The sequence below is a fragment of the Mesocricetus auratus genome, unplaced genomic scaffold, assembly GCF_017639785.1.
Source record: "Mesocricetus auratus isolate SY011 unplaced genomic scaffold, BCM_Maur_2.0 Super-Scaffold_100013, whole genome shotgun sequence".
Taxonomy (NCBI): domain Eukaryota; kingdom Metazoa; phylum Chordata; class Mammalia; order Rodentia; family Cricetidae; genus Mesocricetus; species Mesocricetus auratus.
The window spans coordinates 13,221,498-13,234,081 of NW_024429196.1; positions in this window are offsets into that span (position 1 = coordinate 13,221,498).

Here is a 12,584-nt window from a genome sequence, read left to right on the forward strand (position 1 = left end):
ATTAAAAATATTTAAAAGAGGGGGCTGGAGAGATGGCTCAGAGGTTAAGAGCACTGACTGTTCCTCCAGAGGTCCTGAGTTCAATTCCCAGCAACCACATGGCAGCTCACAACCACCTACAATTCAATCTGGTGCCCTCTTCTGGCATGTAGACAGAACACTGTATATGGAATAAATAAAAAAAAATATTTAAAAGCAGTGAGGCGTTGGTAGCGCACACCTTTAATCCCAGTACTCAGGAGGCAGAGGCAGGCGGATCTCTGTGAGTTCGAGGCCAGCCTGGTCTACAGAGCGAGTTCCAGGACAACCTTGAAAGCAATACAGAGAAACCCTGTTTCAAAAAACCAAAAAAAATTAAAAGCATAAAATATTCAAAGAATATTCTTCCCAGTTAGTAATTGGAATGGTATATTATCATAGTCATAATTTGGTGGGCAGCACTGACATATTACTACTAATCCAATTGATTGGTTGATTTTAATTTATTGATAAGCTTAACAGTCCTTATTCTTTTAGAAAATAATTGTTGCTTCTGCACATAGGCAATACAGTAGGGTCTGGGAATGCAGCAGTGAACAAGACACACATAGTCCCCCACTACATGAAGTTTAGAGTCTAGTGGGGGAAGAAACTAGCCAACAAGAAATTGGGATGAAACATAATTTGTCTCTTAGGAGAAAGTCGATGAATACCTCGTGATCATGTAGCAAAGGGAGCTGGCCATTTCAGTAAAAACACACAGTAGGCCCCTCAAAGCTCTTTCAATTACCCACCCCATCCCACCCCCACTCCAGTTCCTCAGGGTTGAAAATCCAAGGGTAAGTACACCCAGGATTTGGGTGGCTACGTAGGAATAGACTATCACAGTTAAGTTTATGATCGTCTCCTGAGCTCCACTGATAATGTAGCTTATGTTATCTGGCTTTCCTGCTGGTGAGTTTGGCATCCCAAAGATGGGACACAGAGGGACATGGCATTATTGAGATGTCATAATTTTATGAATAGTTGCTTCAAATAGGCAGCAAGGTCTGACATGAGCCTGGTACTAACCTGAATATAGACAGTAAAATTACAACAATGGGTAATTCCACAGGGATGTTAAAATGAATCTGGGATACTTAGGTTTCCTATAAATGTTTGGACAGAATGGGAAAGATCTACTAAGCACATTATGAAATTCTCACTATAAGCAAAACTTGCATTTATCTTGTGACCCAAGCTTTTTTTAAAAAATCATATTCTGAAATGTTGAGTTGTTTTTTTTTTGGTCATTTGTTTTTGTTTGTTTGTTTTTTGTCTCTTTATTTCCCTCCAGAATGTCCTCATTGTTGAGGTAAGCTAACCTTTCCTTTTTGTTATTGGAAGTTACAAGAATCTAATGGTGAGTTTTCAAATGTTGGCCTTGTTTATCATATTGGCCAAGTATTGAGTCTCCCCACTGTGTGAAGCTCTTTTAAATGTGTTTAACGAAAGCCAAATATAGCCACTAAATTTGAATAATTTAAAACCAACACTTTACAATGACTGGTAGGTGATCCTGTTTTATATACAATCTCACATATATCTCAATCGGTTCTTGCATGGATTTATGAGTCAGACAGTTGTGGGGAAAGTAAACTAGCTTGTAGAACCAGTCAATACATTTACTGTTATTCATTTAACAGGAAAATCAAGTCTAGAATTCTCCTCACCCAATGACCTCTAACAGCTTTTATCCATTCTCAACCTTCAAAAATAATAAATTCCATCAATTAACATGGCAATCCAAGGGAAAGTTATGGGGTTTTGGTGGTGGTGGATCTTTTGTTTTTGTTTTTCTGTTAAGAAAGAAACAGAAAGGCTGTCTTGTAACTGCAGCAGACTCCCACAGTAAAACCTCCATGCTTCCTCAAGAAGCACGGTGTCTTATCAGCCACCAAAAACCCAGAGGATCTTTTTGTCATCAGGCTTTTGTTCCACATTTGTCATTGTGTCCTGTGTGCACAGCTCTGCCTCTACACAACTTAGGGAGTAGACCCTCCAGCCAAATGAGTCACCAGACCCTGGCTAGCCTCAGACCTGTTGTGTTCATCATCAGCTCCTGGCAGCCGAATTCTGTCAGGAGGACAATAAATTGCAGCCGCCAGTTCCGTGTAATTATGCATCTAAGCCCATCAGCAGTGGAGACCCTGTGCTCCTGCAGCCCAGAAGCTTGGAACTCCTGGCTGTCACCAGCTGCTGCCCAGACACATTTAGCCTCCCAGCCACGGCATCCCCTAAGGAGTAGGGAGGCCAAGGAGGTGTTTATCCTTTCAGTTTATTCAGATGTACATCCCATGTCCATGAAAATTCATGTGTCTCTTGTTTTGTGAAATGTAACCTCTGGTCCAAATTTAGTCCCTGACTGTGCATGCAAGAGTCTGGGTTCACTCAGTGAGGGAGGGCCCACATGCTCTCCAGAGGTTGAACAAAATCCTTCGATGCAGCTGAAGGATGAAAGAATACTCACCAGCATAGTCTCCAGCTTCCAAATGATATGCCCGTGAACACACAACTGAGTCTGCTTCCTATGATGACTCCCATTGGTTGGCATTTGGAATTAATGTGCATTTTATGACTAAGGAACCGCTCTGCAAATGCAAAGAGCAGTATACTGTGCAATTTGCTCTGTTGAACTTTCTGCATTTTTGCAAAGGACGTTGTTGGAACTGGGAGGACCACGAAAGCGCTGCTCAGCAGCATCGAGAAATACAAACCCAACACGGTGAAGGCAGCCCGGTGAGTCAGATGCCACAGCACAGGGTTCTGTCCTTCCACACAAGACCGAGAGGCATCCTTTCCCAGAACGCTGTCCCATGCCATTGGCCCTGAACCTGGGCTGCTGTGCTTGGACACCCTGACAAATAGCTCATCTGATCGCTAGCCTGAGAAAGAAAGGGGAGAGAGAGGAAGGCCCTCAACAGGAGCTCTTCTCCACATGCTTCCGTGGCAGCCGAGAGGGGAAGGCCCTCAACAGGAGCCCTTCTCCACATGCTTCCGTGGCAGCCGAGGGAACCCTCTGCAGTTGCTCAGCACGCTTCCTCGTGTCCGGTACAGCAATGCCATGCTACAGCTGCAAAGGCAGGAGGGAAAACCGGCCATAATGACGCGCCACAGGCCTGGGGGAGTCCAGAACTCATTTAATTCTCTTTGCAGTTCACATCCCAATTTATTGGAGCAGTTAAAGTGATTTTTTTAATGGCAGTTTGTTGGTGAAGAGAACAGCCAGAAGTGACAGCTTCAGACCTGACTGTGTTTCAGGGCTTGGCGTGGTTTTATGGTACTGATGTTTTATTTTGGCATTTCATGTGTGACTAATAGTCCTCCTGCAAATTCTTTGTCTCCACCACCTTGTGATGGAGGCCAAGGTTCCCTGAGAGTCCACATCTTAGGTTTGCATCTTTCACAACAACTCCATTCTACATATTGATTTTTGTTTGTTTGTTTGTTTTGTGTTTTAAAGAACATCACTGGTGTGTCATTCAGTTCAGAATATTATACAACTCAGCGACATAGGCCAGGCTGGCCTCCAACAGGCATCTACCCTTCTCTCCCAGCTTCCTGGGCTTACAGGTGTTCCCCACAATACCCTGGTACTCTGGATCCATTAGATACTTCTACTGTTACATTTTATGCAATTGGTCAGTTTTAGGGTAGACACAAACTTACTCCCCTAAAACCAATTCAGACATTCAGGATCCCTGACTGGCAGCTATTTCCACCAATCAAAGAGGCACTACAAAACTTTAGATGGATTATCCTACCTGCTTCCAGACCCTGCATAATGAGGCATCTCCCTGCTACCTCCAAAAAAAAATTCAGGAGCACACCACAAGAGCAAGCAGAACTCTCCGGATGGCATCTTCACCCTTGACTTCAGACATGTGCTCAGGGGCACTCTCCTTGTCCAGCATACGTTGCTGTCCTCCTCACAATAAGATTGGCTCTGTTATCAGGAGGGACAAACAAACCACTGAATTGTTTATTATTCTAAACAAGAAGCAATTTTTTTGTTTGCTTGCTTAAGGCAGGCATCAGTTAAGGTTCTCTAACTTGTGTTTGCTCTAAAGCCCCTAGGATAATTTGACTCCAATTCTCGTCAGCAAGCTGGAAAACATTAGACAAAGAGGAATAGTATAGAGGGGTCATGAGCCAGGGTCTCTTCATTCTAACAAATGTCTCATCTGCTGGGTTCCTAACTGCACACCAGATCACCTCTGGGCAGATAGATAGATCCGATGGCCTGTTCCTGTTGGTTGCTGGGCTTGGGGTCTGGTTCGTATGTCACTATCATTATGTGATGTCATTAAGCGGAAATTTTGTGAGGAAATTGTGTTAATTGACATTGAAAATATAGGACTGAAGAGATGGCCCAGCAGGTAAAAACATACTGCTTTTGCAGGGGATCCAAATTCTTCCAGCATCTATACAACTTTGACAACTCAAAGTCACTTGTCACTCTATTTTCATGGGGGATCGGATGTGTCTGGGCTCCATAGTCACCTGCACATAAACACACACACACACATACACACACACACACACACACACACACACACACACACACACACACACACACCAGAGTTAAAAATAAAAATATAGCCGGGCGTTGGTGGCGCACGAATTTAATCCCAGCACTCGGGAGGCAGAGGCAGGCGGATCTCTGTGAGTTTGAGGCCAGCCTGGTCTACAGAGCGAGTTCCAGGACAGCCTCCAAAGCCACAGAGAAACCCTGTCTCGAAAAACCAAAAAAAAAATAATAATAAAAAAATAAAAATATACCTTAAAAACAATCAAACAAAAACACACCCAGGGCAGGCATGATGACTTGTGCTCACAATCCTAGTACTCAGGAGGCTGCAAGAGGATCATGAGTTCAAGGCCATCCTGAGCTTCATCGTGAGACCGCATCTCAAGAAGACACAATAAAACAAAACCAAATTCAATTATGAATCTCATTGTATAACAACATAAAATAAGAGAAGCTAGGACTGGGGATGTGACTCTGTGGTAGAGCACTTGTCAGGAAGTATCTGAGATCGCAGCACTACACATGCACACATACACATAGAGACACACAGACAGACAGATAGACACACACACACACTTTTACATACCAACAACTAACACTGTAAGACCTATGATGTGCCAGGCCAGGATCTTACTGGCATGCAGGGTTAGTTAATTTAGTCTTCACAACAGCTGCTATTGTTATGCCCATTTAATGGATGAAGGCATGGAACACAACCGCAACAAACTGAAATAACTTTCCAGGGTCATATAAGCACATGGAAAGGGCCCGTAATGAGCCCAGGCAGTCTGCTTCAGGTCACAACATTTACAAACACTGCAGGAGCTGCTCTCATCAGTGAGTGATGGGCTCCCCTGATTCCTGACAGCCCCTGACTCATTGGTTCCTTATTTCATAACATCACAATAATCAGCCTTCTCCGCGGCTTTGGGCTTCAGTTCTCACAGTGTGAATCGCCACACCTGTCGTGCTGTGGGGACTACATTGCCCACTGGAAAGTCCATACAGTTTCCTGGACTCTAATTCTGTTGTGTTAGCTAGCTCAGAATCCAGTTCTCCTTTCTGAAGTGCCAAGACTGTATTTGACTCTTTGTTATGTGCTCAAACGCTAATGTCTTTGCTTCTGCCCTTGCTTCTTCTCTTGGAATTTGTTTCTCCTTGTTTATATGGGGTCTGTCAGTATAGCCCCACCTGGCATGGAATTGAAAAGCCTCCTGGCTCCACTCCCCAAGTACTGAGATTACAGACATGCACCACTCTCCACAGTTACTCTTGGGTCATTTTTCTTAGAAACAGCAAGTTCAAGGACTCAGACAGGCTACCTATTTCTAGCACTTTCTGCAAATAGAAGACATATTAGGTCATAGAGATAAAAATGATGGGCTGAGTGGTGGTGGTGCATTCGCTTAATCCCAGCATTTGGGAGGCAGAGACAGACCAACCTAAACTACAGCTAGCCAACCTGGCCTACAGAGGGGAGTCCCAGGACAGCCAAGGTTTACACAGAGAAACGTCTCCAGAGAAAACAACAACAACAAAAATGACAGTGACCATGAAGACCACTGTCAATGCTCCTAGTCCACAGGCTGTTTCATATAGCTAGGCATACATGTCTCTCTTCTATTGTATTATAATAAATGAATTTACCAGATTCCAACATATTGAAGCAAGTTTGAAAGCCACTGGGCCACACACATTTATCCTGCCTGGAGATCTCTGGGAGAAAACTGTTGTCTATTTCTTTTCTTTTTAAAAAGTAATTTATTTAACTTTATTTTATGTGCATTGGTGTGAAGGTATCAGATACCCTGGAGCTGGAGCTACAGACAGTTTGAGCTGCCATGTGGGTGCTGGAAATTGAACCGAAGAACTCCGGAAGAACAGCCAGTGCTCTTAACCGTTGAGCCATCTCTCCAGACCCCTGTTGTCTGCTTCTGAATAAACATCATTTCCCTTTCAATCATCTTCTTTTGCTGAGCGCAAGTACCTTGCACTGCATTCACATCCATTTTTTCTCAGTCCACACTCATCAGACATAAAGAGCTCTAGTTAGGATCGCTGCGCTGTAGATGCACAGATCATCATAGAAATAACTCTCTGCACTCTCTCCTTCAAGTCGAACAAGCCCTTTTCCTTTCCTCTTGTCTCCCAGGTTTTGCTTTCCGGTCCTTCAGCTGGCTGAGGACAGTGGCACAGTGGGAGAATTGCTTCCCAGTTATTGCAGCAGGCACACCTACTTATGTATGGCAGTGCCATGATGCGTTCTGTTTGGATGGTCCTTTGTGCTTTTAAGAGCATCTCCTTAGGCCTTATGACATTACGCACCACTCGATGTGAACAAACCCACATGGCTAATATGCACACACGTCTGGACATCCACTGGGCCTCTGGAACCCTTCCTCAACTCTGAACACTACATATAGGCCCGTTGCTCATCCGTGGTTGCTTGTTTCCCTTGTGTCCCCAAGTCATCATCCTGGTCCAGGCACTCACTGGGTTTGTCCTGCACACTACTCCTCATTTCTGTTTACCATTTAAGTACCACAGCAGCATATGGCAATAGTATGCATACATGCTCTAAACTTTCTTCCTTGTCCCTTTCTGCTAAGATGCTGGATTTGAGATCCCAGATGTCTTTGTGGTGGGCTCTGCCTTAGACTACAATGAATACTTCAGAGACCTGAATATAAGTGTTGCATAAAAAACCCTAATCCTCTTTGCTTAAGACATTAGTACTAGCATCAATTTAACAAATTACTAAAACGGTAGTAAAATGTAGGTGTACTTTGTGATGTGATCACTTTGGGAGATATAGTGATTTCTTCCGATCCTTGCAGTACCCTACAAGGTGTGTATCAGGATGACAGAAACATATCATGTTTATCATATTTTGTACTGAGAAAAGGGAAGCAGAACAATGGCCCTACTACACTGCTTTTTCTCTGTAGTGATTGACAATGCCCAGCCAGTCACCACAAGGAGTCAATGTTCTATATGCCATTTCATGTCTGTGCGTGATATTGGAAGAAGTTGTCCCAGCACACATAAACATACTCTCCAGCATGGTACCCATGGTATGACCCTGATCAACCCTAAGTGATCTGAAGAGGACATCTTACCCAAAGTGACCAACCAATGTATCACTATTAGAAATTAGAAAGCCAGATGTTCCCAAGACTAAGGGTTTGAATATATAAGCTCTGTAGTAGCAATGCCTAGTGCATCGTTAATACAGCCAGCTGTAGTCTCTAGGCTGGCCCCCTTTCCTGGGGTTCACTACTTGGCATTTTCCATGGTCCTAACATATTTCTGGCTATCCAAAAGGGCCCACAGGTATAGATTGTATTTCCCGGTATTTTTTTTCCCTCCTTTCAATCAAGCATATGTCATTTCACCAATGGAAAACTGTCTCCACCAAGGACAACCATATATCTACTTTGGGGAATCCTGAAATCAGATCCTGACTAGGACTCAAAGCTAATCACCTTTTGTCGAGCACTGACTAGATTTTGTACACCCATATAAATATACACTTGTATAAATGAACAGTAACCGATCACATGAGGCACTTTTGTGCCTCGTGTTTGTTATAAAACTGATGCTGATGAGGGAAAGGGGTACTGTCGTAGGACTTTGATCCATTTAGCCAATGACCTTTGGGACAGCAATCCCTAGGGTGTGGTCTGATTTACACTACAGGGTACCACAAAACACACTTGTTGAAAATGTCATAAAGGCATCTACCAGATTATATATGGATTTTTAAACTAAAAATAAAATCCTAATTTTTAAACTAAAAATAAAATCCTAATGCCTTTTCCCCCCTCTACTGTTTCAGCACATATGCGTGATCAATGAACATGGTGAAGAAAAATATCGAATGTGATGAAGCAAAACTCTCAACATCTCTTTCCCAGATAACATGATAATTCTACTCAGGAAGCCAGAGTGTAAAGTCTGTCTCCATAGCCATCTTCACTCAGCGGGGTATAAAAGACTTTTTTAAAATGAGCTCTTTTCCCCAGAGATTAGAATGTCAGTACCAAAGGTCTTCAGGAAGAGAAGACTATGCCTGCCTTTGACTCATTCCAACTTGAACTTCTGATCCCCCCAAATCCCACCCACCTTCATGTTCTGGAATACACCTTCTGCTTTAGTGCTATGCTCAATGGCTCCTCCCAGGAACACTCCCACCCGATGACTCAAATATTGTTCACTTAACTCCTTCAATACTGTATATTTTTGTAACATTTTACAGAAATAAGAACCTGCCTCCCCCTCCGCTCTAGCCCTGAGCCTGTAGAGTAAAAATGCAGCTAAGTTCTGTCGCCAAAACAGGAGCAAAAGGACGGCTTCACGTGAGCGTGTTTGCCCGGCATGACAGGACGTTATTATCTGCTTTGACAAAGCCTTTCAGAAGTGCGGGTACAATGAGCCTTAATGATGTTATGAAATCACTGCGTGCTCTTGAGCTTCGCTTCCTGTATGTGATGACAGCATGTCATGTGTGCATGGATGTACTCAACTGTGTTTAACACTCTGCATTTTAATTAGAAAAACACAATGGCAGCAAGGCCTGCCCTTCTGAGCTGAATCCTTTTATTCACGTGGGATGCGGGCAAACGATGGGATTGAGAGGCGGAGGGTGTTTTCAAAAATCAGCACTAAGCAAGTGTAAATTTTCCCTCTTATTTGTGTGGGAGAATAAGACAGTTAAATATTGCCCTAAAATGAGGCAGAGGTTGTTTAGCTAAATGTCCTTATATGACTTCTCACGCAGGCCAGGGTGTCAGAGGAAGCTAACACTCATACAGAAGTTGTTGTTCATAGCACACACACACACACCCCTATCAGCACTATTATATGTGACATTCCCTAATTTGCAGGGATTTTAATTAAAAATAAGATCAAGAGACCACTGTGCTGGATATCTTGCCTCCTAAAAGGAGCAAATGCAAGATAAACAACTAAACAGCGTTTGTTTGGTTCTGTGGTGTATTGCTATATTGTAGAGTCCTTTAGGCTAATAATAAAAAAAGACATGTTTCAGAACTGCTTACTGCTCCTATACTTTTAGTCATTGAAATGTGTGTGAGCCAGTAGCCTAAATACGTGGCTGTGTGTACCTATCCCCTGGTTAACCTGGAGTAAATCCAAAATATGCACTAAGATAAGCAAACATCAAGCCAGGAGCCATCTGCCGGTTTCCTGTTTTCCTCCCTAAAGTTGCTTGGTAAGAACAAGGAATTTTACTTGTGAAGGAAAGTTTCCCTGCATATCTCTGTCTGTCTCAGCCAGAGAAGAAAACAGACAATGCCCAAGGGGGAAGTCTCAAAGGGAGTCACTTCTGGCTTTGTTCCATACCCAAGCTACTGATTAATAATCGTGGAGAGCTGAATTCATAAAAACTCAATTTTGTATGCACTTTCCCACTAAACCATATTTCTACGCAAGGGCCTAGAAAAATAGATGCACACTTGGTTTTGAATAGAAATCTGTCCATGATGTATGCAGCTTAGAAATGTTTTCTTAAGTCTTGCATTTTAGTAAGCATCATTATCACTTGTGAGGGTCACATGTTTGTCCAGATTAGTAAGATCTGCCTCACAATGTAAAGACTTGTATATTTAAGCATCAAAAAGAAAATAAAAAAACAGTAAATACACAGAAGTTTAACCATTTCTACAATTTTTTTCATATCAGACTATTTTGACACTGACTATAAGAATGTCATCTTGGGGAAAACATTATGTGTTTTCTCTTGCAAAACTCTGACTGGGGTTTGACACTCCTGAGTTTACTCACATCACTCCAAAAACATAAAATCTGATTAGCAACAAATCCGTGTATTTAGCATTTGTGAGGGACTAACTTAGTTACTTTTCTGTTGTGAAAACCTAACAAGAGCAACTTAAGAGAGCAAAAAGGATTTTAGTTCCCCATTCCAGGCTGCAGTTCACCCTGGCAAGGAAGTCAGTAGCTGGAAGGAGCTGATTGCATCCATTCAGTCAAGAGACAGAAAGATGAAAGCAGGCCAGCACTCAGCTCATTTTTTTAATTTTATACAGTCCAAGATCCCCTGGCCAGAAGATGACCCCACCCACAATTAAGATGGGTTGTCCCAAATCAATTAATGTGATCAAGATAATACCCCACAGGCATACCCAGAGACCTGTCTTTGAAATGATTCTAGATTCTGTCAAGTTGACACCAACCATCACAGACATGGAGTAGGGCTACGAAGCCTCTATAGTGGGACCCTTTCCTGCCAAGCACAACCCCAACACCACAAAGCAAAAAAGAGTGGGTGAAGTGTATGTATTATATTAGAAATTTGGGGCTGTTTAATCAGTAAAGTTAGCAATACTTTGGGGTTTTCTAAAAGAATTAAAAAGCCTAGTTATAAACTGGCTGGAATTTATTAGTTTCAGTTTCGAATTCAGGAGTGAAGTGCAGATAGATGGGCCTCTCTGTGTTCTGTGGTTACCTCTGATTGGCGAGAGAGAGAGAGAGAGAGAGAGAGAGAGAGAGAGAGAGAGAGAGAGAGAGAGAGAGACAGAGACAGAGACAGAGAGAGAGACAGAGACAGAGAGAGAGAGAGAGAGAGAGAGAGAGAGAGAGAGAGAGAGAGAGAGACAGAGACAGAGACAGAGAGAGAGAGACAGAGACAGAGAGAGAGACAGAGAGAGAGAGACAGAGAGAGACAGAGAGAGAGAGAGACAGAGAGAGAGAGAAAGAGAGAGAGAGAGACAGAGAGAGACAGAGAGAGAGAGAGAGAGAGAGAGAGAGAGAGAGAGAGAGAGAGAGAGAGAGAGAGAGAGAGAGATCACTTATCCCCTCCTCCCAGGCATCAGGAAGCTACACCCTCCCTTTGAAATAGAAATAATGCATTCTAGAAAACCCTTAGCTACACGCCCCGCCCAATTGTCTAATTTGGAAAATTCAACATTTGAGAATCTTATTTAATTTGCTAGTCATGAAATTCCTTCAGATTCCAAGATGTTAGGAGATGATGGGACGTCGGGCTGGTCCCAGGAGGGAAGGAGGGGACTGCTGAAGGGGTGACCATGCCCTCTGCAGAGTCCTCGGTGGGGATGAGAAAAGGGTGCCTTGAGGCAGGCTGCATGTTCACCTGGCCGCAGTCAGACTTCAGGGTTGCATCTGAACCCTGAGTAGAGAAGGCATATTCAAAACCGAGGTACTCTTCGCTTTCACACAGCACAATGGCACCTGTGAGCCTGACAAGGCTTTGGTGTAAGGAGGGACAAAGCAGGATTTACATACTAGGACCCGATGGGACGTGTGGTGCAGGGAGAAGCGCGAATTGGGAAGAGTCCACACCAGTCACAAAAAGCCGTGCTCCGGAGACTTCTTGCACCGCAGACACCGTGTCCAGAGGGACCACTGGGCAGGACTGTTGATGGACATGGGGAGAAAGGTTGGAACAGAGAGGAGCACTGCTGTGGTGCAGGCTGCCTGCACTGCCTGAGCCTGCAGAGGACACTGCATGGACTCCATGCTCACCCAGCCGGGACCCTTGCTGCTTTTACCCAAAAGGTGTCTTTTTCTCAGCTGTTCCAACTGGGTCGGTTGGTTTGTTCTTGCTGTGTGCAGTTTCCCAGCTAGAAGTGGATGGCTTTTTCCACCAGAGCAGACTTTTTCCCTCAGAAATGAAAGGTGAGCATAAAGACATACAGATGTAACATGAGTTCTAATTGGTCTTAATAATAAAAGCCAGGAGTTGAGTCAATTATAGGGAGAAATGCTGAGAGATCTGAGAGACAAAGGAGCAAACCATAGAGACCCTACTTACTCAACTTCCCTGCTGAAAGAGACTGAGCTCCTGTCTCCTCCAGCCTTATCCTTCCTCTCTCCACCCAGCCATCCTACTTCCTGTCTGTCTGTGCAGACCCCCAGACCTCTATGGTTAACTAATGGCTAGCTCTGGCCTCTGATCTTCAGGCAAGCTTTATTTGTTAGAGTATAAACAAGATATCACCACATGTGGACATGAAAAGGGGGGAGAGCAGTATCC